This window comes from Chenopodium quinoa, unplaced genomic scaffold (assembly GCF_001683475.1).
Source record: "Chenopodium quinoa cultivar QQ74 unplaced genomic scaffold, ASM168347v1, whole genome shotgun sequence".
Lineage (NCBI taxonomy): Eukaryota > Viridiplantae > Streptophyta > Magnoliopsida > Caryophyllales > Amaranthaceae > Chenopodium > Chenopodium quinoa.
In genome coordinates, this window is record NW_018742244.1 from 1,130,338 (window position 1) to 1,142,375 (window position 12,038).

Here is a 12,038-nt window from a genome sequence, read left to right on the forward strand (position 1 = left end):
CACTCTATCACATGACAGATAGATTTTTAAAATATTATTAAATGAATAATAATGAGATACCATGATTTAGTGCAACATTAGGTCCGGTAATTGCATGCTTAAACTTTGTACCAATAAAAAATCGATCATTCAATTATGTTAAAACAAATGGTAGGAGTAACACATTCGGAGAAAGTTATTTGCTTTATTTTTCCATGCTACGCACACTTTTTTTTTTTAAATATAATATAATGTGTATCAAGTTTAGAAATGTATGCACTTTAAAAAAAAAAAAAAAAAAAAAAAAAAAAAAAAAAAAAAAACCTAAAACTCAGGTAGCATATTTGAAGTTTTTTTAATTATGACGAATATTTCGGTCTTTAGTAGATATTTATGTCCTTGATTCTGATTTTAATATTGCATGTGTTTGTTGACAATCACAATCGCTTTAACTTTAAGCAAAGTGTAACCCAATATCCTACATAACAGATTACATAGTAGAACTAGTTAAAAGTTGCATCTTACATGAAGTTATCTTATATATAGGCCCGCCAAAGTTGCTAAAGATTTAGTAAAAAGGTATCTAAAGTATCTTGCTCGAAATCATTCCTTCTAATATAAGCCAACTTTATTACGTTACTCTTTACACTACTCATAGAAGATCATGCTATAGTGCTATACCATGCAAATAATTTTGTCATTTCTCTTTGAATTCTAGTTATACATATAATAAGTCTCTTTTCACATTGTCCCTAAAGCATATAAAGTAAATTGAGTACACTACATATTCTTCTTGTTTCAATTTGTAAAACATTATTGTTTTCTTTAAATGTCTTTATTAAAGTGCGTGATTCACGTACTTGTAAAAAGATCCGATAAAATTGATAATGTACTCCGTAGAACATATTTATACTTTCTCGGATTGTTTTAAATGCATCACTTTTTATACACGAAAATTTTAAATTAGATGCATCACCTTCATTTTTAATTAATAAATTCTTTCTATCTTTCTTAAATACCATACAAATCCTTTTTTCTCTCTCTCTATCTCTAATTTCTATCACCTCCAAAAATTGTCGTTTTTGCAAATAATACATCTAAAAAAACAAAGGAAATATTAATATTGAGGTTGTGCATACTGCCACGTAAAATCTTATTTCAAGTTCTTAAGGACATGAATACTTGTATATGTCATCATTTTTTTTTTGAGGGGATTGTGTATGTCATCATTATTAACTTAAGATGATATATCATCATTTTGATCTTAATCTAATATATATAAATAAAGTAGGCATTTTTGGAGAGCATTGGACGCGCCACATAAGAAAAGGTATTATTTTGACCAATGAAAAATTAGATTAATAATTTATTTTAGGATTAAAAAATTCACTCGCCACCTAAGAAAAAGTGACGAATAAGATTTAAGAATTTTGCCACATATGTAAAAACAACGAATAGTAAATAATTAAAATTTAAATTTTTTTTAAAAAACTAATAATTATCTTTTTTACATGCAAATCTTTGATCGCAACTATCTTTAATCTCTCCCTAGAAAATATTATAAAGATTACATATTAAAAATGTACTCATCGAAACGAATAAAACTAAATCTCGTATCATGTTAGAGAGACTAATAGTAAATCATTATGTTAGAGAGAAATTTACAAGATTCCCTCTTATTTTTAATAGTTAAAAGATTTTAGATGAGACTAACATTTTGAAACAGAACGAGTATATAAAAAAGCATTTGCAAAGGACTTATTTTAATCAATAAATAAAATGATTTGTCATTTATTTTTTTATTAAGTAAAATTGAAGAATAAGGTTTGGGATTTTAAATTCAAGTGCCACGTAAAATAAATAAACCTACAAAAGATAACTTTAGTGTTAAAATTTTTTTAAAAAATTATCTTATGATATAAGGAATTTTATTCAAATATCCGATGAATGATATTCATATAAAAAAATCTTAAATTAATTAAAAATATTTACTAGAATCGTGCATCGCATGGGCTTATATCTAGTTTAAACTATACTCCGTACAAAACAAAAACAAATAAATATACAAAAACAAACAAAATAAAATGATACGGAGTATAATTAAATGATACTTCGTAGATGATGTAGGTATATATACTCCCAAAATAAAGCATCTATAATTCCGCAAGGACCATAATTATATTCGGCAAATTATAAGATGCACCATGGTGCATATAGTTCTATGTGAACCACCAATTAAAATATTATCTCTATTCTCTTTCCTCCTCTACTTTCCTAATTTCTGATTTTTTTCTCTTTTGTTTTCTCTCTCCTCTATTTTCTCTCTCCTCTATTTTTCTCTCTATTTTATTTTCTTTCTCTTGAATTCGTTCATCATCCTTTTAATTGAATTCTTTCATATTGTTAATCACCATAGAGTGAATTTCTTCATTACAATAGATTAAATTCAAATTTTGTTTTCTTCAACCTTTGATTTGAAGCTTTGTTAATGGAGTTTTACAATGAAGTAATGAAGCTAAAATGGCGTCGTCGTCAAATAGAAGGTGGTTAAGAAGATGGTGAGATTATTTTTCATGAGATTTCATTATCTAAATCATCATGGCTTGGTTTGAGTTTCGAAATATGTAGCTTTTATATTCTTCTGATTTTTGTTAGTGATAATTGTACATTTTGTTATGAACAGTTCTGAATTTGATTATATTTTAGTATTTTGAACATTTTAAGTTAAAAATATGAACGTATGATACGTTTTCTGTAAACACATAACATGTATTTTTGGAATTCCGAACATCTTTATTATAATTCTAAACATGCAATAAATTACTTATGAAGTTATTTTTGTTTTAAATCTATGTATTTTTAATTTTATTAAAAAATTTGGCATTCTCTACTTTATAATTTATAAATCTGAACATTTGGCATTCTGAGCAGTGTTTTCAAGTGTAGAAGTTTTTGAAGGGTGTTCAGTGGTTTGTGGTTCAGAAGTTTTTGTAGGGGGTTCAGAGGTTCATCTAGGGTGTTCAGTGGTTTGTGGTTGGGGTTCATAAGTTTAGGTTTTTGTAGGGTGTTAAGTGGTTTATGATTGGGGTTTAAAGGTTTTTGTAAGGGTTCAGAAGTTTTTAAAGGGTGTTCAGTGGTTTGTGGTTGGTGTTCAGAAGTTTTGTAGGGGTTCAAATATTTTTGTACGGTGTTCAGTGGTTTGTGGTTGGGGTTCAGAAGTTTTTGGGAGTTTAGAGGTTTTTGAAAGGTGTTCAGTGGTTTGTGATTGTAGTTCAGAAGTTTTTGTAGAGGGTTCAGAGGTTTTTGAAGGGTGTTCAATGGTTTATGATTGGAGTTCAAAGGTTTGTAAGGGTTCAGATTAGAAGTTTTTGAAGGGTATTCAGTGGTTTGTGGTTGGTGTTCAGAAGTTTTGTAAGGAGTTCAAAGATTTTTGTAGGGAGTTCAGAGATTTTTGTAGGGTGTTCAGTGGTTTGTGGTTGGGGTTCAGAAATTTTTGGGGGTTCAGAGGTTTTTGAAGGGTGTTCAATGGTTTGTGATTGGGGTTTAGAAGTTTTTATAGGGGGTTCAGAGGTTTTTGAAGGGTGTTCAGTGTTTTATGGTTGGGGTTCAAAAGTTTTTTTAGGGGGTTCAGAGGTTTTTGTAGGGTGTTCAGTGGTTTGTGGTTGTGGTTCAGAAGTTTTTGAGGGGGTTGAGAGGTTTTTGTAGGGTGTTCAGTGGTTTTTGGTTGGGGTTCAAAAGTTTTGTAGGGGGTTCAGAGGTTTTCGTAGGTGTTCAGTGGTTTGTAATTGGGGTTCAGAAGTTTTTAACAATTGGTTTTTTCTTAGATACATCATCGAATTTCTTCTTTTTTTTGGTGTTTTGATGTTGAACATTTGACTAATTGTTCAATTTAAACAAATTGCGAACTTAAATAATAAATTACTTAACATCTTTATCCTCTTCGGTAGGAACAAATAATTTTGATTTTCAACCAAAAAAAAAAATTTAAAAAAATTTATTTTAGTCAAAAAGATAATTATATAGTATAATATAGTTTCAATTTTACAATTTGTTGAATTATATTAGCAAATTTATTTTTAACATAAATGTAGGAAAATAAAAAAAGTTAAGTATTGTTTATTTTTTTTAAGGTGTTTTCGTGTGTTTTTTGTCTTTTGTCATGGTACATTGCAGTTTGTAGAGAGGAAAAAATGGTGAGAGGAGAGAGAAAATACAAAAGAATTCATTGAGGAAGGTTTTTAATTTATGAGAGGAGAGAGAAAATTTTTAAAATGAAACAAAAATAGATATGACATTTTTTTTAACTTAAATAAATTTGACAGTTGGAGAAAGAGGAACTATTATTATAAAAAAAAAAAAAAAAATCACTTCGTGGGCTTCTTTCGTTTGGGCTTCTTGTGTTGGGTGTGGATTGGGCCAGGTGCACCTATTTCTTAGTGCACCATGGTGCACATAATACTAATTGATCATATTCCACATCAAAAGGAAGGATCTATAAGGCTTCTTGCTGTAGTTATGGGACCCATGGAAGTATGTGGGCCTGTTTAGCCAACCAAAGCCCAACATCAGTAACATTTTAATTTTTGGAGGAATTAAAGGGGCTAAAATCATGAAATTGAAGTCCAAGGTATTGTATTATTTTATTTATTTATTTATTTTATTTTTTATTGTTTAAAAAAAATATATTTTTTTATTACAAGAGAACTAAAAACACCTACAAACTAAAACAAAATAATTAACGACAATGCACAGCACCAACGAGTGAGCCGAAGACACGAAAGAACAAGAAACCTTCTTGATCTTACAAACCAAATGAAAACAAAGGTAGTGTATTACTTGTATAGTTGTATACGAGATAATCCACCAATACACAGGGAGAAACATCTCTAGGAGTATGATTTTTCTAATATTGTAAGACTCCAAATCATTATTATAGTGAGATTGTAAGTTTCTATAATTTGTGCACTCATTAAATCTAAAACTTTTTTTTGTCTCTTAAGAGTTTATTTAGGTTTTTTTTTTTTATATTTTTTTTTTTACAAAAATTAAAAAAGTTGGCGGAAGTACATAAGTGTATATGGGGTTAGAGAGAGACAAAAAAAGTGGTTGAGAATAATGAAGAGAAAGAAGGTGTCGGAAATTGAGGTAAATAATTATTTATAAAAAAGAAGTGATGATAACTCATTAAAAATATATTCTCAAATAATACAACTCTAAAATATAAATATTGAAGAAATTGAATTCATTACCATGTTTATCGATAAGTAGAATATAACCAAATATTTTAACATATATCGTCTTAGACTTATCGTAATCTATGCGTGTTTACTTATGCTTACCTATAGTTATTCAGACAAGGATGATCCTTCAACAACAACGTAACTAGACTGTCAAATTGGTGATATTTGTCTATTGATACAATTACCATTTTAAAGAGAATTTCGGGCTCTTTTTATTGTGCATGTTATATATATAAAGAGTTAGGTTCATGTGAGAAGTGTTCTTATTGTGAGAAGGGTGAAAAGCAATTACAACCCTTAGATTTGTCAAATCTCAAACAACTATACATAGAATATATGTATAGTAACAAATTATGTAAAATTATTAATAGAATTAACAAATTACATGAAATTAATCATGTTAATTTTCAAAGGATAAGTTGTAGCAGGTGCAAATTAAACAAAGACTCGGATACAAAATCCCCTATAATTTTATCTTGGAAGGCTAAACTGGGGTCGCCGTAATGTTTAAATTTCAAAGAAGCGGTAAATTTGTCATCATTAACCTTGATATTTGAATGAATTTCAAGCACAAAATAGCTAGAAACGGCAAAGGTTGACAATATATATATTCAAAACGCCGTATGTCAACTTGTCACGGTCCGGGAGTTTGGACCCCGAAACGTGCGGCGCGCTCTAGCCTTTTGGCGGCAAGAACGCTAGCCTTGAGCGGAAGAGGGGCTTATGAGCACAAAGCAACACAAGCGGGCAATAGAATCTCAGGAGCACTCACGTCTATCTGGGCGACGGAGTGCGGGTGGTCGGGGCTTGTGACGGTCGATATTTCAAAGCGGGCACAAGCGGGTCCGAACCACGAGTCCTTAGCACATCAAGTTGGGTTGGAGGGGAGCTAATATGCAAGTAAGACACAATATCTATAAAGGTCTAACAACAAACAAGCATAAAAGCAAGGTAACACTTGGTAGAAGGCTTTAAGATTTCATTAATCATTCGCCCTCTAAAGAGCTTTAAATGACATACAATGAGAATCCCTAGTGAACACTAATCTGACAGTAACACAATAATGGGACCTCAAGCTAAGAAAACATATCCTAAACTCTAGGAAAGCACTTAAATGGAATCCAATACATCAAAAGGAGTTGGATTCTAACACAACTCCTCTGACTTATCTAAAAGAATACGATCTATGTATGACATATCATTCATTTTATTGCTAGTTGTAATCGTACCACTAATTTGAGCACAAATTGCATCGCTGTTTTCACCATTATTTTCAATTACAACAGACATACAAGCTACGAGCGCACAATGAAACATAACATGATTCACATGAATTTTGTTGTAAAAGTCAAATTGTTTTACTTTGTCGTAGGCAAACGCATTAGTACAATAATAAAACTTGCAATCATCCACAATTACAATACTACAATTTTGTTCTAATATAGATGTCAATACAGAATTTACTAGGCAGACAACAAGGATTTTTAAGATCGGAATTTTGGATGATTTACTAAAATATTACTTGTGTCATGTAATTAGACAAACATAGCCTCTAACACATTTTCTATTAAAGAGAGTTAATTCTGTACTATGTTCATCGATGAGGAGAATATGATCAAATATTTAACATATAAGTTTTAGACTTATCGACAAAGACTTTTATCAATACACGTTTACTTATGCTCACACGTAGTTATTCAAACAAGGATGATCCTTCAATAACAACATAACTAGACTGTCGAATTGGTGATATTTGTCTATTGATACAACTAAAATTTTAAAGAGGATTTAATGCTCTTTTTATTGTTCATGCTATATATAGAGAGTTAGGTTTATGTGAGAAGCAATTACAACAATTAGATTTGTCAAATATCACACAAAGATAATTACATAGAATATATGTACAGTAACAAATTATGTTAAATCATTATAAGAATTAACAAATTACATGAAATTAATCGTTAATTTTCAAAGGATAAGCTGTAAACACTATAAGCAGGTGCAAACCTAACAAACACTCGGATACAAGATTTCTCCCCTAAAGGCTAAGTCGGGATCACCATAAGGTTTAAATTTCAAATAATGTATGTTTTGCTTGACAATCTTTTGAATTCCAATGATATTATTGTTAATTTAGATTCTGAATTGGGCTTAAATTTTGTTTGAGTATTGCTATATTGGAGGATCGTGCCGTTGAGAGTATTGTGATATTTGGCTAGATAATCGGATAATAAAGTAATTGTTGGTGTAGATTGTGGGACAATTTGTGGTTGTAGCACAAATCAGAATTTTATCATGGCACACACACCAAGTGTTCGATAAAAGAACGTGTCTACAAAATCTACTTCCAAAGCTAAATCGATCACCATGAAGAAAGTTCCTTCTTCTAAAAGAAAATCTTTTGTCTTTCATTGTAAAAAATGGAACTCCTCAACCACAAAAGCCAAGAAAAAAGAGTCGGTCATTGATTATTATGACATTGAAATTAATGGTGATTGACAGTATGAGGAGAAGTACGAGAGGTTATTTAAATGTGGAGTTGTTGCAACTCGTTATTGTGACCTCAATGCACTCAAGGCTTTACATATAGAAGATGATGTTCGTTGGCTCTTTTCAAGCGTTGGTTGGGGTGACTTTCTTACTAAGAAATATCCCACTTACAAGAGAATCACACTTTAGTATTTGAGCTCCTTAAAGGCGGTTTTCGAACTCGAATTGCATGATGTGATCACTTTCTGTCTATACAATGTAGAGCATACACAGACTCTAACTTAGCTAAGCTTAATGAGGTTCTCAATTTACCTATTGGCGGACCCAGGTTAACTTCAAAGTTTTGGAAGGGTGATGGAGTACGGGGGATGTTGACTAACAAGAACAAATACGACTCAAGTGCGAGTCCGAGTGCCTTGGTTCACCACCATGCCCTTCGATATGTGCTTAGGGTGCTCTCCAGCACCATCTTTGGTAGTGAAGATAACAAGAAGGTTTGAAATGATGAGTTATATATGCTTGAACATATGCTCTATGCTAAACCTATTGCTGCAGAGGCATTTATTATTCGACAAATGAAATCAATCGTCAACAAACAAACCACAATAGGTGCCATTGTCGTGGGAGGTTTCATAACACAGATTGCTTTACTTGGGTTATAGAGAGAATCTTGTGCAAGATAGCCTAGTTGAGGGATCCGATTCCATTGATATTGCTGCTTGTTCCTCTATGGGTTAGATACACAGGAGAGAAGGCACCACTCTTTGGTGTTTAGGGAATGATGATGACGAAGAATTACCCCCTCCTGAGATGATGACTTTGCATGTTCTAAATAATTGGTCATTTCATGGCAATCGACCACATGTTCAAACACCATTGCTCCCTAAGCCACCCGCTTCATCAACTCCTCTTGAAGGTGCTAGAGTTTCTCCGATGTTGATTGAACAAGCACTTACAAAATTACAAAAGTGTGTTGATGAAATCAAAGTTGAGCAAAAGGAAATCAAGGATCCTTCAGCCTCCATATCGAAGACCTTCACTAATTTTGGTGTTTGGTTGCAGTCTCAAGGGTTTCCACACCCTCCTCCTTTCCCCCCCTCAATGAGGGTTTGTGAGTATCTTATCTCCTTACGATAAACTGTTTTTCTTTCTTTTTTTATTTTCTTCTTATTTAATATTGACAATCAGATCAATTCAATGAATTGGAGGCTTGGAGCCCATTCCTAATAATAAATGGGTCATGTCCGCCCAATAAATAAATGGGGTGGCCGGGTGGGTCTTTCTACAATTGCCAATTATGGGTCCTTCGGGAATTGGGTCATATAAGGGTTCGAAATTAAATCTATTTTACAAAGGGTTATTTTCCTTCCAACCCTTCTATTGTCTTAGTTAAAAAAATACGGAGTATTAAAGTTTGTATTTATTCTGAAATGAATGGAATATTACATTTTTCAGTTTGCGCATTTTGTTTACATTGGTGACAAAAGCACCAAAATTTACATGAAAGTTCCATGATGTAAATAGTAAAATAAAAGTGAAGGAGAATCTTTAGCAGTTTCATCTAATGATCAAAGGCCCTTCCCAAAATCAAGACTTAGTTGCTTCTTTTAATTTTATTTGATTTGATGAACTATACTTAATAATTTGTTCTTTAGGCATACTCAAATTCTTTGTGCTTTTCACTCGGAATTAAAATTTAATTTAATTCAAAAAAACAATGTTGTATTTTATTGTAATGACTTTGCTTAAAAGAACCCCACTTGGCTATCCCAAAATAGCTAGGGGAGGGGCAAAAAAAGAAGGTTTAAGAGAATAATGTTTACAAAAATTTAGGTGCATGTATAAATATGCACAATAGAATGAAGTTTAACATGATGCACAAAGAAAAAAAAGTTGTTAAATTTTATACTTCGGGAATGCAATTGAGAGAAGGGCTCCAAGGATGATTACACTTTACTTTTATACCCGTTGATCCTTTTACTCTTTTTTGCTTGATAATAACAAGATCATGTAATCGCTTTTCCAAAATTGAGGATGATCCGGCAGCTGAAAATGCCTTTGTTATTTCAAAATCAGTGCTCTTACCATCTTTTATGCCTTCTAGGATTTGATTTAAATCATGCCTTTTCACCACAAATTTCACTCTTAATGATCTTCTTTCTTCAATAAGTTTGGCAAGGTCGGCTTGTAATCGTGCCATTTACTTTATATGTTGGGTTTTGGGTGGGTTGAGAATTTGAGATGGCTAAATTTAAGTGTATTTGTTTGTAACTTCTGTATTTGCTTTTGCTAGCTAGTCTTTCTCAAGTGAATGACTAACAATTCTGAGACTTATTTATATAGTAGTACACTAGTACTAATACATGATATAAATAGTACTTATAAAGTTAAATTTGATAATTATGAGCCTATTATTTATATAATGACGGTAGCCTAGCAATGCCAATTTGTCTTAAACTACCACGTTAAATTCCTGAAATACCCGGCCCTTTCTTTCTAATAACGGTGGTCAAGTATAAGAAAGTCAACAGGGTCCTAATTGTCCAATTAGGGGAATCTTTGCAATTTGTAATTTTAATTTATATTTATTGGTTGTATGATAATTGATTAGTGTAAATTAAACATGTAGTTCACATTGGATTTATATTGGTATATGTCATATATTTGATAAATAGTCATCCATATAGTCTAGTCTCAAGTCTGATCATCTATAGTGAAAAATAAATTAATATTCATAATATATACTCTTGGGCTATTCATCTACGTCAAGTCTATACAAATCTAAGTTAGTTAAATCGGGCTTAATACATCTAAGGTACAATATGAAATTGATATGATAATTCGAATTAAAATAAAAGGCCAATATTACTAAATCATGTAAGATTTATAAGAATAAACCGAGTAAATTAAACCTAACCCACATGGAAGCCACCTTAGCTAACCCATATCCTCTCTACCCAACTCACCAAGCATAACACCACAAATAATCCATCCACTTTATCATCAACTATATTATGATCAATTATATGCCTATGCTATATGATTAGAGGTGATCGATGCACATACATTGTTTGAATAAATGTTGGAATATTAATTAATGTATTACATGTATAATCATCTCTCCTTGATTAAGCATGATTAACTGATATGGGTAAAAAAAAATAAAAAAAAATTGATGTTTTACAATTAAAATTAATTATCTACATGATTAAACCTTAGTTATTGGCATCAACCAAGCTGGAATACGACGAAATAATACCAAACTTTTCACATGCAAATGGCGGTTCATTCCGCAAGAAATTATACTATAACAATTAGAAATTTGGAAGTAAGCAAAAAGACCATGTATATGTGACGTCGTTTTAGAATATTCGACATATATAATTATCATAATGATTGGATTACCGAGTCGAGTAATTTCATGCGACTCGTATTAGAAATGATTAATGAACTTTCCTAAAGACAAAATAAAAGAATAATTGAAGATTGATGAAGAATTAAAGAGCATACTATTCTGTTAATTATTCTGTTCTCACATGAAGAGGATACAATAATATTAATAGCTTCACATAGTACAGTGTAACATTTTGTAGACAACATCAAAATGAGTACGTTACATTGAGTCGCAACAATCTTCATTGCAATTCATAACCTGGATACGTTACAAACTTATAAAGTTATATTTAAATTAGTTAGTTACCTTAACAATTTTGTATCTTAACTGTAATTAAGTAGGTATGTTTTCTTGAAAAAGATGAATTTATAGCATGCTTTGTCATATTTTAACCTAGTTAATTAAATCACCGGGTTGTTTGATAGTGCTTAGGCCAACATGAAGGGAGCTGATGAGGAGAGGTTAATCTTAATCCAATTACAAGCTCAATTAATTAAGTAAGATCTAATAATTAATTATCATAACTGCACTCTCACTACTTAATTATTAAGAGATTATTAGTAGTACGTAGCATGCATTATAGAAAATTAGAAAAAAGACCTTCCTCTTTTAATCATTATTTATAATTAGGCAACACATAAATTATGAGCTAATTCCTTATGATGCGGACCACAATGTGCTAATTAATGGCTAGGCTTGCTACATACATATGCATGCCTTAGCTTGTTTCTCGATTAATTATGATTTTTGATCAATCTTGATCCTCGATCAAGGTCAATTATCATGATATTAATTTATGATATGATGTAGCTACTAATAGAGAGTAACATTAGATTATGACAGGCGTATTTTGTTCAATTGTTCTTAATTAAATCTTAATTGACTCGATTTACAAATTGTAGTTCGCATTAAAAGTGTTTGAAATTGAAAAATAC